General features: G+C 40.2%; 1 long non-coding RNA gene across 1 annotated transcript in view; it reads left to right on the plus strand.

Moving 5' to 3' along the window:
* The window catches only part of LOC116150494 (uncharacterized), a 240,134-nt gene that overhangs the window by 10,131 nt on the left and 214,283 nt on the right, over positions 1–15,720 (plus strand). The window contains exon 2 of the long non-coding RNA XR_010377880.1: positions 11,081–11,131. This is a non-coding gene — a long non-coding RNA (uncharacterized LOC116150494). The remainder of the gene's footprint in view (positions 1–11,080; positions 11,132–15,720) is intronic.

Consider the following 15,720-nt stretch of genomic DNA (forward strand, 5'->3'; position numbering starts at 1 on the left):
ACCCAACCAGGAAACTTTGAGTGGCAGTGGACAGTTTAATAACTATGGCAGGACAGTGTGTGCAACCCAGGACCAGCATGGGACACCCAGCACGTGTGGTCACCTTTCCTTTGAACCTTCCTTTATAGTGAATGATTTAAACACAGAGAATTAAATAGGCCATTATCTTTTTTTTGGAGGGGCTGGGAGATCTTATGTACAATTTAAAGGGCTTGTACTCTTTCTGTTGTATCGAAGAAAAAATGTTTGTAAAACCATCAGACAATAAAATGTATAACAATGTTATATTATGTTGTACATATTATATTATAAAATGTTAAAACCTTACTTGCATTTACCAAGAAGTGAATACAACCTCATCTCCCACAGACAACCATTATTGCCTTTTTTATGTACCAGTGTGAATTTTTCTGTTCTTATTAGGTAATCTATCGTCTATCTACATACCTACCTGTCTATCTATCTACCTTCCTATCTATATTTTAACATAAAAGGGATCCTACTCTACAAGTTGTTTAATAACCTGATTTTTAGTCACTTTACTATTGTTAACTTGTTAATATTATTAATAGTGTGGCTATCTTTCCTTTCAATAAATGTTATTCTTAGTAGCTTAGTAGTTTTTTCATGAATTCAAAAAGTATTGGAATTTATTTAACCAGTCCCCTATTTATGGACATTTGTTTCCAATGTAATATAAACAATACTATGTTAAATGTTTGGGGTGTATATACTTTTTTTTATACTCATTTGATAATTTCCTTAGAATTTATTCCTAGAAGTGAAATTGCTGGATTAGAGAGCATACACACACACACACACACACACACCACACACACACACAAAATATTATATATACCCATAATATATATACATATATGTAAATATTATATATTTATATGTATTTTTTCCAAGCATTAGTAATTAATTTTCCATTTAGTATGATTTTTATAAATTTACCCATCCACCCTAAGAGAATAAGAATTCCTGTTTAATCATATCAGGGCTAACAGTGGATATTAATAATTAAAAATTTTTTTGCCAGTCTGAAAGATACAAAAGAGCATTTTGATTTAATACCCATTTCTGTGATTATTAGTGAAGTGAAACATCTTTGAAACTGTTTATTGGACATCAGTATTTCTTATGTCAATTGCTTGTATCAGTCTTTTAGGCATCTCTGATTTTCACAGGCCTCAAAGAAAAGAATGCAAATCACAGCCTTCTAAGTCAGTTCTTCTCCCTATGTCCTGCTTATTAGCATCATCACCTGCTCAGAGTTGGCTTTCACGTCTCTCAACTTCTCCATCCACTTGGACACCCAGTTATGGTTTATTTAACTTCTGAAATGTTTCTCAGGTAGTTTCCTCTTCTCCATTTCTTCAATCACTGATCTAGTCCAGCATCCTCTCTTACTTTACTTTTGTCGGCTCTGAACTGGTAACCAAAGGCCACGGATGCTAATGCATCCGGAGGCAGAGCCCTGAGGCCAGGGGTTAAGTTTCCGCAGGTCCCATAAAAGTCATCATGATTGGACTGTCTGGGCTATTATTCATCTTTGTATCCCTGGTGCCTGACTCGTAGTAAGTACTTGATAAACAAAGGATGAAATTGCTTTTCTCATCTCTGGTTTTTCTCATCTTCTAGATTGTTATCAGCATTCTCTCTTCAAAACACAAACATGATTACCATTCTCTCCTCTTAAGAATTGTTGCTTGTGCCCCATTTACTGTAGCTGGATTTCTCAATCGCAGTACTGTTTACATTTGGCCCAGATAATTCTTTAATGTAGGGGGCTGTCCTGTGCCCTGTAGGGTGTTTAGCAATATCCTTGGCCTCTACCTACAGATGTCAGTGGTACTCCTCCCCTGCTTTGGTGTAACAACCAAAAATGGCTCCAGACATTGACAAATGTTCCCTGGGAGACAGGGGTGCTGTGTCAGATCACCCCTGGTTGAGAACCACGGGCCCGTGGGAAGAAGCCAGCACTGAGCATGTGTGTCATTGTGCTCTACTACCTTTCCAGCCTTATGTACTGCCTCTCCTGAGCTTCCTGGCACATGCCGGTCCCTTAGCCCCTGTGCAGCTTCTCACGTGCTGGATTGTCAGCCCTTCAGCAGTGAGCAAGCCCAACTGCCACAACAGACAGGCAAATGCATGTTGGATCAGACGTTAACAGAAGTTTACTTTTGCTACAGCACTGTAGGGTTGAACACATTGGGGAAGCATCCTTCCATGTGTCAGTCCTTCAGAATCTAGAGGGGCTGAGGCTCTGCCATCCTTGATACACAGCTTCCAAGATGGCCCTGGGGATCATCTCCATCCTACCTGACAAAAGAAGAAAAGAACACTGGGGAGTCCATGAAGGAGATGCTTATGGCCAGGATTGAAAATGGAACACATCCCCTTCACTCTCATTCAGTTGGCTTGAACTCAGTCACATGGCCACCCTTAAGTGCAAGGGAGGCTGGGGCATGTAGTCTAGCAGATTGTGGATTTTCGGATCAGCCAACACTTTCTGCTACAGTCAGCTTATCAGTTCAGCAAAACCTTGAAGGCCCAACTCAACTCATAATTATGAATTCTGATCTCCCCATGATCTGTTTTATATACTTTGCTTATACTAGTGTACATTATAGTATGATTGGCATGGCATAAAAATCATTTTTTTCTCATTAACAACTAGGATAGTTCCTGGTACATGGTATAGGTCTGTTGAAAAAAAGCAAATGGAATATTGATTTATATAGTATTTCATGGGAATGCCTCCACCACTCACTGAGATTTTTTTGTTTTCTGATCTCTGTTCCAGGTACCTGATATACTACTACAGTTGTCTCACTAATAAGAAGGTGAGACAAGCTTATTTTCAGTTTCTGGCATGAAACTCAGCATCACTTGAGGCCTAGGAAAAGTGGAATGAAAGTCTGTCTTTCCTGCATGCCTCTTCTCCTGGTCTCCCCACACCCCTTGTGCTGTCTACAGACCACTTTTCCACCGGCTCCCCCATACTGTCCCCAGCTCCCTTCTATCCAGTTCCTGGGGCTCAGTGACTTAATCCTCCTACCAGAGATTTGCATTTAAAAAGGAGTGATGATTAATCCTGAGGAATCATTGATTGATGAGTTAGTTATATTGGGAAAGAACTTGGGATCCTGATTCTGAAAGGCTACCATGTTTTTTTTTAATCTACATTTGTAATTTGACATTTTCCTAGGAAACACAAGCAATAGTTAAAGGGAGAAAAATGTCTGCCATGTATAATTCTAGAAAGATTTTTTACAAATGGGAATTTTGTACCTTAGAAATAAACAAGTCTTCTTTTGAACACTGGCTATATAATTGCCAAGGTAAACAGTAGTCAAGCCCTATATGCCTTTGATGCCTGCTGTTCTTATTAACTAAAATGAGGTAGGAATGAAAGCATTTCTGCAATGAATGTTCAGGGGATTTGAGCACCCATTTAAGGCTGTAACCAGGCCAGAATTTCCTTATTGAGGCCAAGCAGAATCTGGTCCAAAAACATGAGCACAACAGGAATGTTTCTGGTCATTTTTCTCAAATCCACCAGAGGGTTCCCACCAAATTTTCTGACAAACTTAGCCTGTATACTGCATCTGCAAGACAAGGGAGCATTTATGTAAAATGTACCCCCCCAACCCCAAGTTACTTTGACAGTCCCAACCCTCACTTTCTTCTCTGCTCGGATTGACATCTGAGAAGGGAGACCACAATTGCATACCATTTTATAGATCCGCATGATTAAAACCAGTTCTCCCTATAGGTCACATTGTGTATGAGACGCACGGTTTTTGTCAAGAGACCAGCTACCAGCAGAAAGGGTTTTGATGCTATTGCTAGTAAGAAATTAGTAACTAGATCCTAGGTCTGTTTTAAGCCAACTTTATAATTATACTGCTTCAGCGGTAAACCAGACCTTTGAGCCAAGGGTAATTTAGAAATTCTAGATCTGTATTCTTTTTCCCTCTTTCTTTAATGTTCATCTTTGCTGTCTCTCCATCTTCTGCCTTCAAACATATAATTTTCCTCCATTCCTTCCTCACCCCTGGCTCCTTGTTTCTGTGACCCTCTGTCACGAAAGGACAGATGCATTCTGTCCCCCCTCATCCTGGGAGATCACGGGCAACAGTCAAGGCTGTGTATGAACACATCTAATTCTGAAACGTTTGCCACTTTTTGAGGGTGTCACCAGCTCAGGCTCCTACTTTGCCTCTGGGATTGGAGGCTAAACTAGGGCCTTATCCTGTGTGCCCATGAAGTAACCTGTCTTCAAAGACTAGGACTACGCTGGAGATGACTTTCTCCATCTCTTGAGCTCTTCCTGGTTCTGTAAACTTTTTGTACTCAGAGCTCTTTTGATATAGAAAGATTTATTAAATATTAAAAATGAAAACCAGGGCTTCCCTGGGGAAAATTTTGTATCTCACTTGTGTTTTCCATCGTGTTCTTTCTCCCAATTTTCTCCCTAAACCCTCCTCTCTCTCTCTCTTTTTTTGTGATTGTTTTTCTACTTTTTTAAGCTTTATTTTGGGATGGTTAAAAAAAAAATAACACCTCTCTTAAGTATACCCTGAAAGCCTAAGTCTTCATTTCAGCTGAAAATCATCCAAACCATATGCATTTCAGTTGAACACTCCTCCAGCTGGCCTCATTCTGCCAAAGACACTTTTTTATACCTGACCAAATTTCTTTAGAGTATGGCTAGAATTACTATCTTTAAGAGATCACTGTCACCAAATTCCAGATGGTTCTTTTGCACAGCCAGAGAGGTTCCTTTGTAACTAAACTTGATAGCATCTTTTCCTCCAGAATTGCCTTCTTCCTTCTTTGTTTCTTCCTTTACTCTTTCTCAGTCCACCTTTGCACTCCTCCCAGGTAGCCTGATCAGCACTTAGTCTGTCTTTCCATCTCTGTGTGTCTCTCTGTCTCGCTTGTCCTACTCCTCAGCCGCCCGTGGTACAGAGGGGCAGCCGAAGTTTCCTTTGGAGACAGCTGTTTCCCATTTCAGGAGTCTCAGCTTTGTGGCTTTGTTGATTGTCTTTTCACCTCTAGGTTCGGTCTGACTCGTAGCTAGAACATAACTAACTATTTTCACTAAGACCTCCAGGGCCAGCGCCTGAGCTGTCAGCTGCAGGCCCTCTGCGGGAGCGTCCTGCCATGCAGATGCCACTGAAGTCCCCATAAGCCACACACCATCCCCTGACCCAGCGGAGAAATTAAGGCAATTTCACTAAGGCCCACTGGTGAGGAAAATTGGTTGATCAAGTTATTACTAAATGGCTTTTCAAATCTTCTCATTATTCTGGGGAAGGGAGTTAGATTGTCAGGGCCTGGTCCCTTGCCCACAGATAAAGCCAAATCCACAGGAATCCTGTGAATGGAGAGGCTTGGAGGCTATACCTTGGAAAAAACCCACAAGGCCCAGCTCAGCAGGGCTGTCCCTTGGTGCTGAATGCAACCAATTCTTGCCTGCTTTAAGTGAAAACATCCTGGGATGGGAAAGTGTATTTTGAGAGTGGAATGCTTTGTAGTTCCTTGTACTTGGGGGACAGCATGGTGTGTTAATAAATGAGAGTGCTCCTTAAAAGTCTGCTCCTTTCAGCTCCCAGGCTGTGTCTGCTCAGGAAGCCCAGTGATAAAGATCATTAATATTTTTTCTGTAAGTAACTGAATCAAAGGGAAGCTTCCTTATCTGCATTGTCTGGATGCCAAATTAGGTTGCATACTTATTAACTCTTTGATAGTCTCAGCTGCCAGAGAGCCTTTTGCATATATGCACATATATATTTATATGCATACACATATATACACATATATATATGCACACAAATATATAAGGAAGTTATAAATATACAGTCTTTCCCTTTTATATATATAAAAATGAAATCTTCTTGTATATGTCCATCTGCCTGCATATTTAACCTGGCTCCATCATATCTGTACAATGGTGGAAATGTCATGTAATGTCTCTACATCCAGTTTGTCCATCTGTGAAATAAAGTAGTTGAGGTTTTTGTTTTTAAGCTGATGTGTTTGGTAGGGCAGTGCTTCCACTGTAATCCAGCACAGTTCTGGGCATGTGGTGATGCTCAGGGCAAAATGACATGCTGGTGTGTAACAGGAAATATCCACCTCCTAACATTGTGTTGAGTCCTAACATTCCATTATTCTGATATTTTTAGGGAGTTCTGTTGGGTCCTGGCAGCAAGAGGAGGGAAATGATCATCAGATCCTCATGCATACATATTCCAAGAGTTGAGATAGAATACTGGGGATTGCAACTCAGCTGGCTTTACAAACCAGACCCGGTCAGGTGAACTTCCTCTTTTCCTGGAGACCTAGGTTGGCCTGCTAGGTTAAAGGCAGTGGACAGACTTCATCTGGCTTGACAGTGAGACTTTCGACTCAGTCTTGGGCAACATGCTTATCAATAAACCTCAGTTGAGGCCCCTTTGCCTCAAACCCAGGTTGCTGTGTTCACTGACCCCTGTGTACCATCAGCGTCTTCAGACACATGGTTGCTAGCTCACACGTCTTCAGTGTCACTCTCCACTTTAAAATCCAAGAGTGGCCTCTCAGTTGCTTTTCTGATGATTTTCAAGGCCCTCAGCTTAGCATTCAGGCTTCACTGAGTTTTTGGCCATCTTTTCCTTCCAGCTTTATCTCTAGGACAGACCCATCTCTCCAGTGAAAAGTCTTCTAATTGTTTAATTCCTCCCTGTGACACTCCCACTCCACCCTACATTAGTTCTGTGCTAGGGTTGCTGTGTGGCAAAGCTGGAACACTTCTCATACAAAGCCAGTGTCTCCTCTGCCCCATCCTGATCTCCCCTTTGAAGCCCAGATCAGGACCTGCCCCCTCCATTGAGGTCTCCCTGGTGGGCTTGCAGCAAGGGAACTTGTCTTCCTTGGATTTGTCCACCTTGGATTTGTTAAGTCATTTGTAGTCTGCATGACACTGTTCGCCCTTGTTCCTCCAAACCTGGTCCCTTCAGAGCCCTCCTGGAGGAGCCTGGCAGAACTAGGAGGGTGTTGGAGGGACCCAGGGTGGGGATGAGAGGCTGGAGCCCGAGATGGCTGGGAGGGCTTAGAAGAAGTAGAGCTACTTCACTTGAAGGAGAAAAAATAGAAGCTAATTTCACAAAATTCTAAATATGTGATTAAGTATACAGTCTGCACGTCCACTAACAGTGAGGGTAGGAAGCAGACGTGGTGTGCGAGGGGAGGCCGTGAAACTTCCTCAGCGGCAGTGTCTTTAAGGTTGGCTCTGATGGTGTTGGTCAGACCAGAGACAGAAAGTGCAAAACATGCCTCACTCTCATGGTCCATTGTAGCCCAGAGACTTAAAGCTTTTTAAATGTCAGGAGGATATTTGACTTGATAAAGTGAAAGTTAAAAAACAAAAACATACTGGTATTTAGAAGTCATTTTCATAATCCCATGAAAATTTTCTTATGTTTCTCTTAAGCTGGGAAATGGAAGCAGTCTTCAGATTTGCATAGTTAACAGATCTTGTGTGAGTGTATAGTTGTTTATGGAATTAGTTATAAAAACAGAGAAGTAGAAGGACTTGACAAAGTTAAGAAGTCCCCCCAAAAGATCTTTTATTATTAGAAATCACCTTTTTTGACTTGGGTTTTCTCTAACTTGACCATCAGGCAAATGACAGTCTTCGTAACCAGAGGGTAAGTTGGGCTGCGGGTGTCATTTCAAAGTGATTCCCCCTTCCTTTCCCTCTGCTTGTCTCTAGTCAAGGGTCATTGACCTAAATCTTCCATCTCTGGCAGGGGTCCTTCTAACTCATCGGACTGGATTCTTGGGTAAACTTTTTCTCCATCTCAGTTACTTTGCCTCCTTTTTATAGGGAGCTCTCCTCTGAGATCAAAGACAATCTATAGCAATTTATGAGAAACAAAGGAAGTGGGAGAGGATGCTAAGCTATTTTAAGTGGGGGTGGGGTCTGAAACAGTGAATCTATCAGAATATCTGGCCTCTGCTGTGTCTGAGAGCTGGGATGAGGCACAGCTTCTAGGTGTGGGAGGAGGGACATGCGAGCTTGCTCTGTAGAACTGGTCTCCACACCATCTGATCAGCGGTCCCCAATGTTGACTGCATCCCCAGGTCATCTGAGTTCCTCTTGAATGAAGCAGATGACTGGGCCTTACTTAAATGATTTAACAGGTCCCCAGCAAGTCCAGTGCCTTACAGGTGTCCTGACAGCATGGACCCAAACAGCACGGACAGCCATTGGCCCAGGTCCCTAATATTCAGTGGGTTTCTTTGTTCCTCTTCCTGCCAAATACACTTACATTTTTCAAAGGGCTCCAGGACAAGAATCTGGTTAATCCCGACTCCAGTACATTCACTCTTGAAGAATAAAAGGGAAATTTACAAAAATGAGAAAGCTTCAGAATAAGACTACATAAATTATTTTGGAGACAGTTTTTCCTTCTTGTACAATTTTCAGAGGGATTTTGTAACACACACGTGCACGCATAGTCAGGGAGATGAGTAAACAGGAAAGAAAAGATTGACTTTTATTACTTGCTGGTTTAAACTTAAAATTTTTTTTTCTTTATATTTTGAGTTCTCCTTTTTTCCCCTTAGAAGGTATCAAGCTATTTTCAGGAAGGATAGGTGTTTGGTTTTGGGGGACGATGAAAAGCATGACATCACCGTGCTATTTTGATAGAGTGAGAGAAATATGCCAGTTTTAGGGCAGCTTCATTTGGTTCTGTGTACAGAGGAGCTGAATTGTGTCTTTTTTGAATTTGGCTTCACTTGGGGCTGCAGCTCTTCATGGGAAGGATAATATTTATTCAGAGCTAATTTGTAAACTTCATTTTCAGTTTAAGGTCTGGAATCTAAACTGCTGTTCTGTCCTTACAGGCAGCAGCCCAGAGACTCTGTGAGCATTTCAGAGGGTCAGATTTTCAGGATTCTGCCAGTGGGCCCCAGTCTCTCCCAGCCCCCAGTTGTCTGCTTGATTTTGGGTCAACTGTAGGCTATCAGTTTGGAAAGCAAATCCTTAACCTGGACTTTTTGTTGCTGTGGATGGCAAAGTGGCAACTTATTTATGTAGAATTTGTAGTGGAATCTTTTTTGCGTGTACCTCGTCAGCAACCCCTGTTCTGCCCCCTCCACGCCCCTGAGGTTTTGAAATGTTTCCCCAAACATTAATATGTTTTTAACATTTCTCAAATGGAAGTCCTCACTCCTCATAAACATTCAGCTTTTTGAAAGGAATCACCCTCCCCACCTCTCCATTCCTGGAGACAAAAGCACACTTTTGTGTGTATTGTGGAAAAGGCTGCCAATTACAGCTGTAATGCTGTTTTCTAAACAAACTCGGATATCATCATTTTATTGTTAAATGAAGCATTTCACTCCAAGGTCCCTAGCCTATTTATGGGTCTCTGATAGATGGTGCTTTTTTGGCAGGCTGGAGATAAGCCTGGGTCAAGGAAACAGCTTGCACTTGTCTCTTTAAGTCTCTCTCAGCCTGGCTGTATCATTTCATTATTTCCTTTCCTGTTATCTTCAAACATTCCCTCAAAGCAGAGCTTGACAAGAACAGGAAGGTTGGCAAAGGTCTGGCAAGGAGGTTGTTTTTCTTCGTGTTCGAAAATGGTCTCTTTCCTCCCCCGACCCCCACCCCATCCTCTCTCCTTCATTACCCACTCCCTCTCTACAAAGCTGATGGAAAAAAATTCAGAACTCCTTTCCTTCTTTAAAGTAGGGTCTCTAAGAGGTTTCTAATCAGCTCACTGTCAGCCTGTTTCCTCTGATCAGCTTAAATAGGTCCACTTGAAGTTCACAACTGTCAAAACCAGCATGCAGATTGAAAGCAAGGGGAGCATTTGAGAAGCATTTATGAATGTGTCCACCCAAGATTATCCAGGAGGCTGAAATCCCTGGGAGAGCGCTAGGTCCACAAACCCTTTCTTCTTGATTAAATTAGTATTTCCGACTAACAGGAGGAGGAATTCCCTTTCCACAAGCTGATTTCTTTTCCAACCCCCTCTTCCACCACTAAAATGTAAACTCGATTCCTGGGTCCTTAGCAGGAGACTGTGACTGAGGGTCCCTATAAGCAAGCCCATACTAAACATCTTGTACCAAATGAACACCTTGGTACAAATGATGGCTTTTTGTCTAATTTTATACAGGAACAAAAAGCCCAAACAAAAGTAAGGCATGTTATCTCAGCTCAACACAGACGTGTGGGGGCAGGAAGTTCATTTCTGCACTGTGGCCCCCAGGTTCTTCTCTGAGATTTTCCTGCTCTGTCTTCAGAAAAGGGCGGCTTTGTTAACCATTAGCCCCTGACAAGAGTGTGTCCATTTCAGCAAAATTAATAAGAGATAGCATTTTTCTTCCTTCTAAATGGCCCATGTCAGTAATTAACATCACCTTTCATTACTCAACTTGAAAGCTGCCTTCTCTGGCTCCCCTGACCTTGCCCTGGCTTTGTTAAACTGTGGCCTCCAGCCTGTGAGAGACCTAAATGCAGAAAAAGCACCCGGGACCCTCACTGAGGTGCCTTGAAAGAATCATTTGACAAATATTTATTGAGTGCCTACTGCGTGGAGCTACCAAGTTGAATCAGACAGAGACCCTTGTGGAAAGGAAACTGGGGGAAGAGGTAAAGTGGGGTTGTTTAAAGTCACCCTAATGTTACAGAAACTGATGGCTGCCATGAACAAAAGCAGATCCAATGAAGGAGGAACAGGACAGAGAGATGGCTGAGGTGGGAGTTTTATGGTGGAGGTGACCTTTGAGGGGGACATGCAGATGTTGGAGTTCATTGCATTAAAAAGGAATGTAAAGGTTCAAATGATCTTTCCTTGTACTTTTTTTTTTTGTTTGTTTGTTTTTTTAGAGAAAAGGAGAAAGAGTACTTTCATAGAGAATATATAATTATTTTCCTTTTTGGTGGGTTGTTTCCCAGTATATTTAGCCAATGAGCTGTTGACATTTTAGTAATGACACTACCGTCTAGTTTAGCCAGCTCCCCAGACAGTGTGTAAAATATTTTCCTGTCCGTTTTTCCCATCAGGTGTGTGCCCCAGGAGGATTCTTGGTCTCAGAGATGGAAATGTCACTTGGGGTGAGTTAAGATACATTTTATGTCATTCACATCTTTAATGGTGAACTCCATGCTTTAAAGAGCCACCAAGAAAAACCCAAATAAGAGATGGGTTTAAAAAATTATGGTACATCATGGGATGAGATCTCATTGCAACCAAGATGGTGAGGATTTTTAACTGTTTGTGAAAAAGCAAAAGTGGCATGTTCTCATTTTTGTGAAGAATATGACTATGCACATTGAGAAGTATAGGCTAGAAGACTCATCATTAAAATATTAATAGTGGTTATTGATGGGTGCTGAAAAATGAATGATTTAAATTTTTCTTCCCTATGATTTTCAGTGTTTCCCAAAACATCTGCAGTGTCTACATACATTACTTTTGTAGTCAGCTGAAATGCTATTAAAGAATAAAGATGCTGAGGGGGATAAAAAGGACTTTATTAAGGTGAGAGGTTAAATATGGATTATGAAAATGACTGGGAGGATATTCTCCCTTCTCATGCCATTTCTGATGTCATCAGTTGTAAAAAAAGGAAAAAGCACATTCACCCAGCTTCAGAACCAAAAGCAAGAGTCTGTTTTAAGCAACAAATGAACAACATTCAGTAAATCCAATTGAAGAGTTCTCTTTCAGCTACTGGGGTTGAAATTTTGTCAGTTGACTCTTCTAGAAATTTTTCTAGTCAAAGAACCATTTCTGTCTCTGTTTCTGGTAGACTCTAGGTTCTGAATTATTCAAGGGTCAAAAACCTGTTGCAAAAGCTGTCCTGATCACTTTTGGCTGGGGAGGGGTAGGGGGATGGAGGCGTAGGGATGGGGGAAGAAGGGTGTAAATCCTTTGTTATTGTTCTCTTGTTCAAGCTTAATCATATAAAAATCTAAAGGCCAGTTGTTCATCTGGTAATTTCCTTCACAAATGCACAACAATGAGCTTCTTTATTTTTACCTATTATTTTGTAATTTTCTTTTACTCAAATTACGTGCATCAGATAAGCTTATTTATTTCACAACTGGTAGTAAGTGTGCAGAGTATCTCAAACTAGGGTGCAGTCACCTGCAGGTCCAGGAGCAGAGGAAATAGCTTCAGATTTTATTCAATCCTGTCCCTGGTCATTTGCAATAGAAAAGCTTAGTTGGAGGGTGTGGGGTGTGGATGGCGGGGGTGGAGACAGGGAAGGAAAGGCAGAGAAATGGAAAAAAATGCAAACCTGTAGTTTAGGTTAAAATCCCAGCTTCTTTGGCATTTTGTGTCATCTGGGCCTCACTGTTTGAAGATCTGTTAAATTAGAGCAACAACCCGCGGGGGCCCCTCCTCCAGAATGGAATTGTCTTTTGACATCTGAGTCACTCAAAATTGTGGGGCCAAAACATATAAACAGAACAGAGAAGCTGTTTGCCTTGAGCACGCAACTTTAAAACTGTTTTGGGTCTTTGACAGAAGGTTCCTCCTCACTTTTTTCTTCCTTTCAAACACTCAAGAAAAACAAAAAACAAAAAACAACTCCAGAAAATACTGCCTACGTGATGAAAGAATTCAGGACCTGTCTCTCATTTGTGCCTTGATGACAATTTAGCTACTGGCTGAAAAGGCAGATGTAACCTTGGGGAAAGAGGCAGAGCTGAGTGACTTTGTCCTTGGAGGTCTCAGCCCAGCCCATCAGCACTCAAAGAAAGGTCGCCTTTGAATCTGTTTATACCAACTGGTGTCCTAGATGACTTAGAAATATTTTCTCCTCTTCTTTCTGTGCCTTGCTTCTTGGGAGATCAAGTAGTTTATAGCCAATACAAATTAAAAACATAAAGAAAGCAAACTCTGCATCAGTAGGTGGGGAGAGAAGAATCAGAATATTGAGTCGCTTGGTTGACCGAGCAAGTTAACACTGAACTTTCTGGCAACAAATGCAGAGAAAAAGTGGACTGGGGGAGAAACATGGCAGTTGCTTATTTTTGATTCTTTGTGAGGAAAAAGCATATGACCACAGGACAACACAGCCTTTACCCCGTGTGACTTTGTGTAGAAGACACTAGTAATGTGGTTGAAAATATATTCAAGAAGGTTTTCTAAACATTTTCCTTTTCTTTTAACTTTCTGACCTATGTATCTATTTGCCTTGGTTATTAAACTTATTCATTAATATTTCTTCCTGGAGCTTTTCATGTGGAGATGAACAGTACTTCTACCTTAATTAAACAAGGAGCCATGAGACTGAGGTGGCTCCTGTGCCAGGAGCCTAAGTGAGCAGAGTGAGACCTAAGCCTTTGGTGCCAGAATTAAGAATGGGAAGCCCAAGAATAGCCAATCACAAACAGCCAATAGGCTTTCCAAATGACTTGATACGTTTCCACTACTGTAGCCAAACAAATAAATTGCTTGCCTTGCTTCTGCATCTTCTGAGTAAAAGGGCCCCACTCCTTCCAATTGGTGGAGCGCTTCTAACCCTTGCTGGGTTGGCAGCCTGATTAGAATTGATTTTTGCTTAAATAAACTCTTGACAATTTTAATATGCTGCAGTTTATCTTTCAACAATACAAAAATCCATGATTTGTACACCTACAGTAGTCAGGATTGCATGTGCCCCACACAGTGAGCATTTAACAAGTACTTGCTGAATGAATAGATGAAAAATTAGTAGTCCAATGTGCTATCAATAAACAATTAGAGAATGTCATGAAAATATTTTAATTATGGTAGTAAAAGAAATCTAGAAATAAGCCTATTTGAAGAAATCCATACATTTTATTGAAGGACAAAATAAGACCTGAATAAGCAGACACATACCAGGTTTGCAGTAGACTCAAAATTGTGAAGGTGTCAGTTCCTTCCCGTATAACCCATTAATTCAATGCAATCCTAAGAAAAATTGCAAGGGGGATATTTAATGGAACTTGACAAGCTGATCTGCAAGTTTATATAGACTAGAAAATGCACAGATCAAAAAAGTTCATTGAAAAAGGGTTAACAGTGATAGGAGATTTATCCTATTTTATATCAAAACATACTTTAAAATGACAGTAATTAGAACAGTGTGTTCTTAACACAAAAATAGAGAAATAGACCAGTGGAACAAAGAGTCTATAAACAGATCCATGTATGTTTACATAGGAATTGAGTATTTAAAACAAAGATAACACTTCAAATTATGAGTAAGTGAGGACCTATTTGATAAATAATGTAAGGATAATGAGAAGAAAAGAAAATTTCAGTCTCACTGTAAATATAAAAACATGCTTCATATGGATTAAAGAACTAAATCTAGAGAAAAATCTGTAATGTATTAGAAAAATAGCAAAACTTTTTTGGTAATTTTTAGATGGGTAATACCTCTTTTAAGCAAGATCTAAAACCCAGAAACCATATAGGATAAAGTTTTTTTTTAAACTACATTAAACATTTTAAACTTCAATATAGTGAAATACATAAAATGTGAGCAACAGTCTATGGTAAAATATTTGCAAGCTACCTAATAGGTAAAGATTAAAATTCACAATATATAAAGAGCTCATACAAATAAATAAGATAAAGAAAAAAGTAGAAAGACAGGCAAAAATATAAACAGTCTAAATAAAGTGACCAATTTACATGTGAAAATGTGCTTAAGCAGTAAATAATATACAAAGATCAAAGTAATCATGATAGATCATGTTTTACCCATTAGATTGGAAATTAAAAAAAAAATTGTGTTGCTTTCAATGCTGAAGGAGCATAAAATGCAACAGTCTTTTGGAGGTCAATTTGGAAGTATATATCAAAAGTGAAAATGTCAATATACTTTGAACCATCACTTCCACTTCTACGTTTCTGTCCAAGGGGATTCTTTCCACATGTGTACAGAGAAGCATCAATAAGGACTTTCAATGCAGTATTATTTATAACAGCAAAAAATTAGAAGCCATTTAAACATAGAAGGTAACATGTTTAGGGAAATAAACTATGCTCCTTTGTGATACAGCCACTATTGCATAGTAGTGTGCAGCAGTAAAGAGAATAAGGTAGAAGACTAGTAGAAGAAGAGCAGACTTACAGTGCTCACATGGGCAGATTTATAAGGTATATTTTTATGTGAAAAACTACAGACAGAACCATACATACAGTTTAATCTTGTGTTCAGGCAGACCTCAGAGATGTTGTGGATTTGGTTCCAGACCACTGCAATAAGGCAAATATCACAATAAAGTGAGTCACACGGATTTTTGGTTTCCCAGTGCTGTAAAAGTTATGTTTACACTAAACTGTAGTCTGTTAAGTGTGCAATAGCATTATGTCTAAAAAAGCAATGTACATACCTTAATTACAAAATGCTTTATTGTAAAAAAAAAAAAAGAATGCTAACCATCATCTGAGCTCTCAGTGAGTCCTAGTAGTAACATCAAAGATCACTGATCACAGATCACCAAACACATGTAATAACAGTGAAAAAATTTGAAAAATGTGCAACAGAGGCAGGAAGTGAGTAAATCCTGTTGGAAACATGGCACTAATAGACTTGCTTGATGCAAAGTTGCCCCAAACCTTCAATTAATAAAAAACGCAGTATCTGCAAAATGCAGTAAAGCGAAGTGCAATAAAGTGAGGTATGCCTGTAATTCTGACTGTAGGAACATTTAAA

Source organism: Camelus dromedarius, chromosome 26, assembly GCF_036321535.1.
Source record: "Camelus dromedarius isolate mCamDro1 chromosome 26, mCamDro1.pat, whole genome shotgun sequence".
NCBI lineage: Eukaryota > Metazoa > Chordata > Mammalia > Artiodactyla > Camelidae > Camelus > Camelus dromedarius.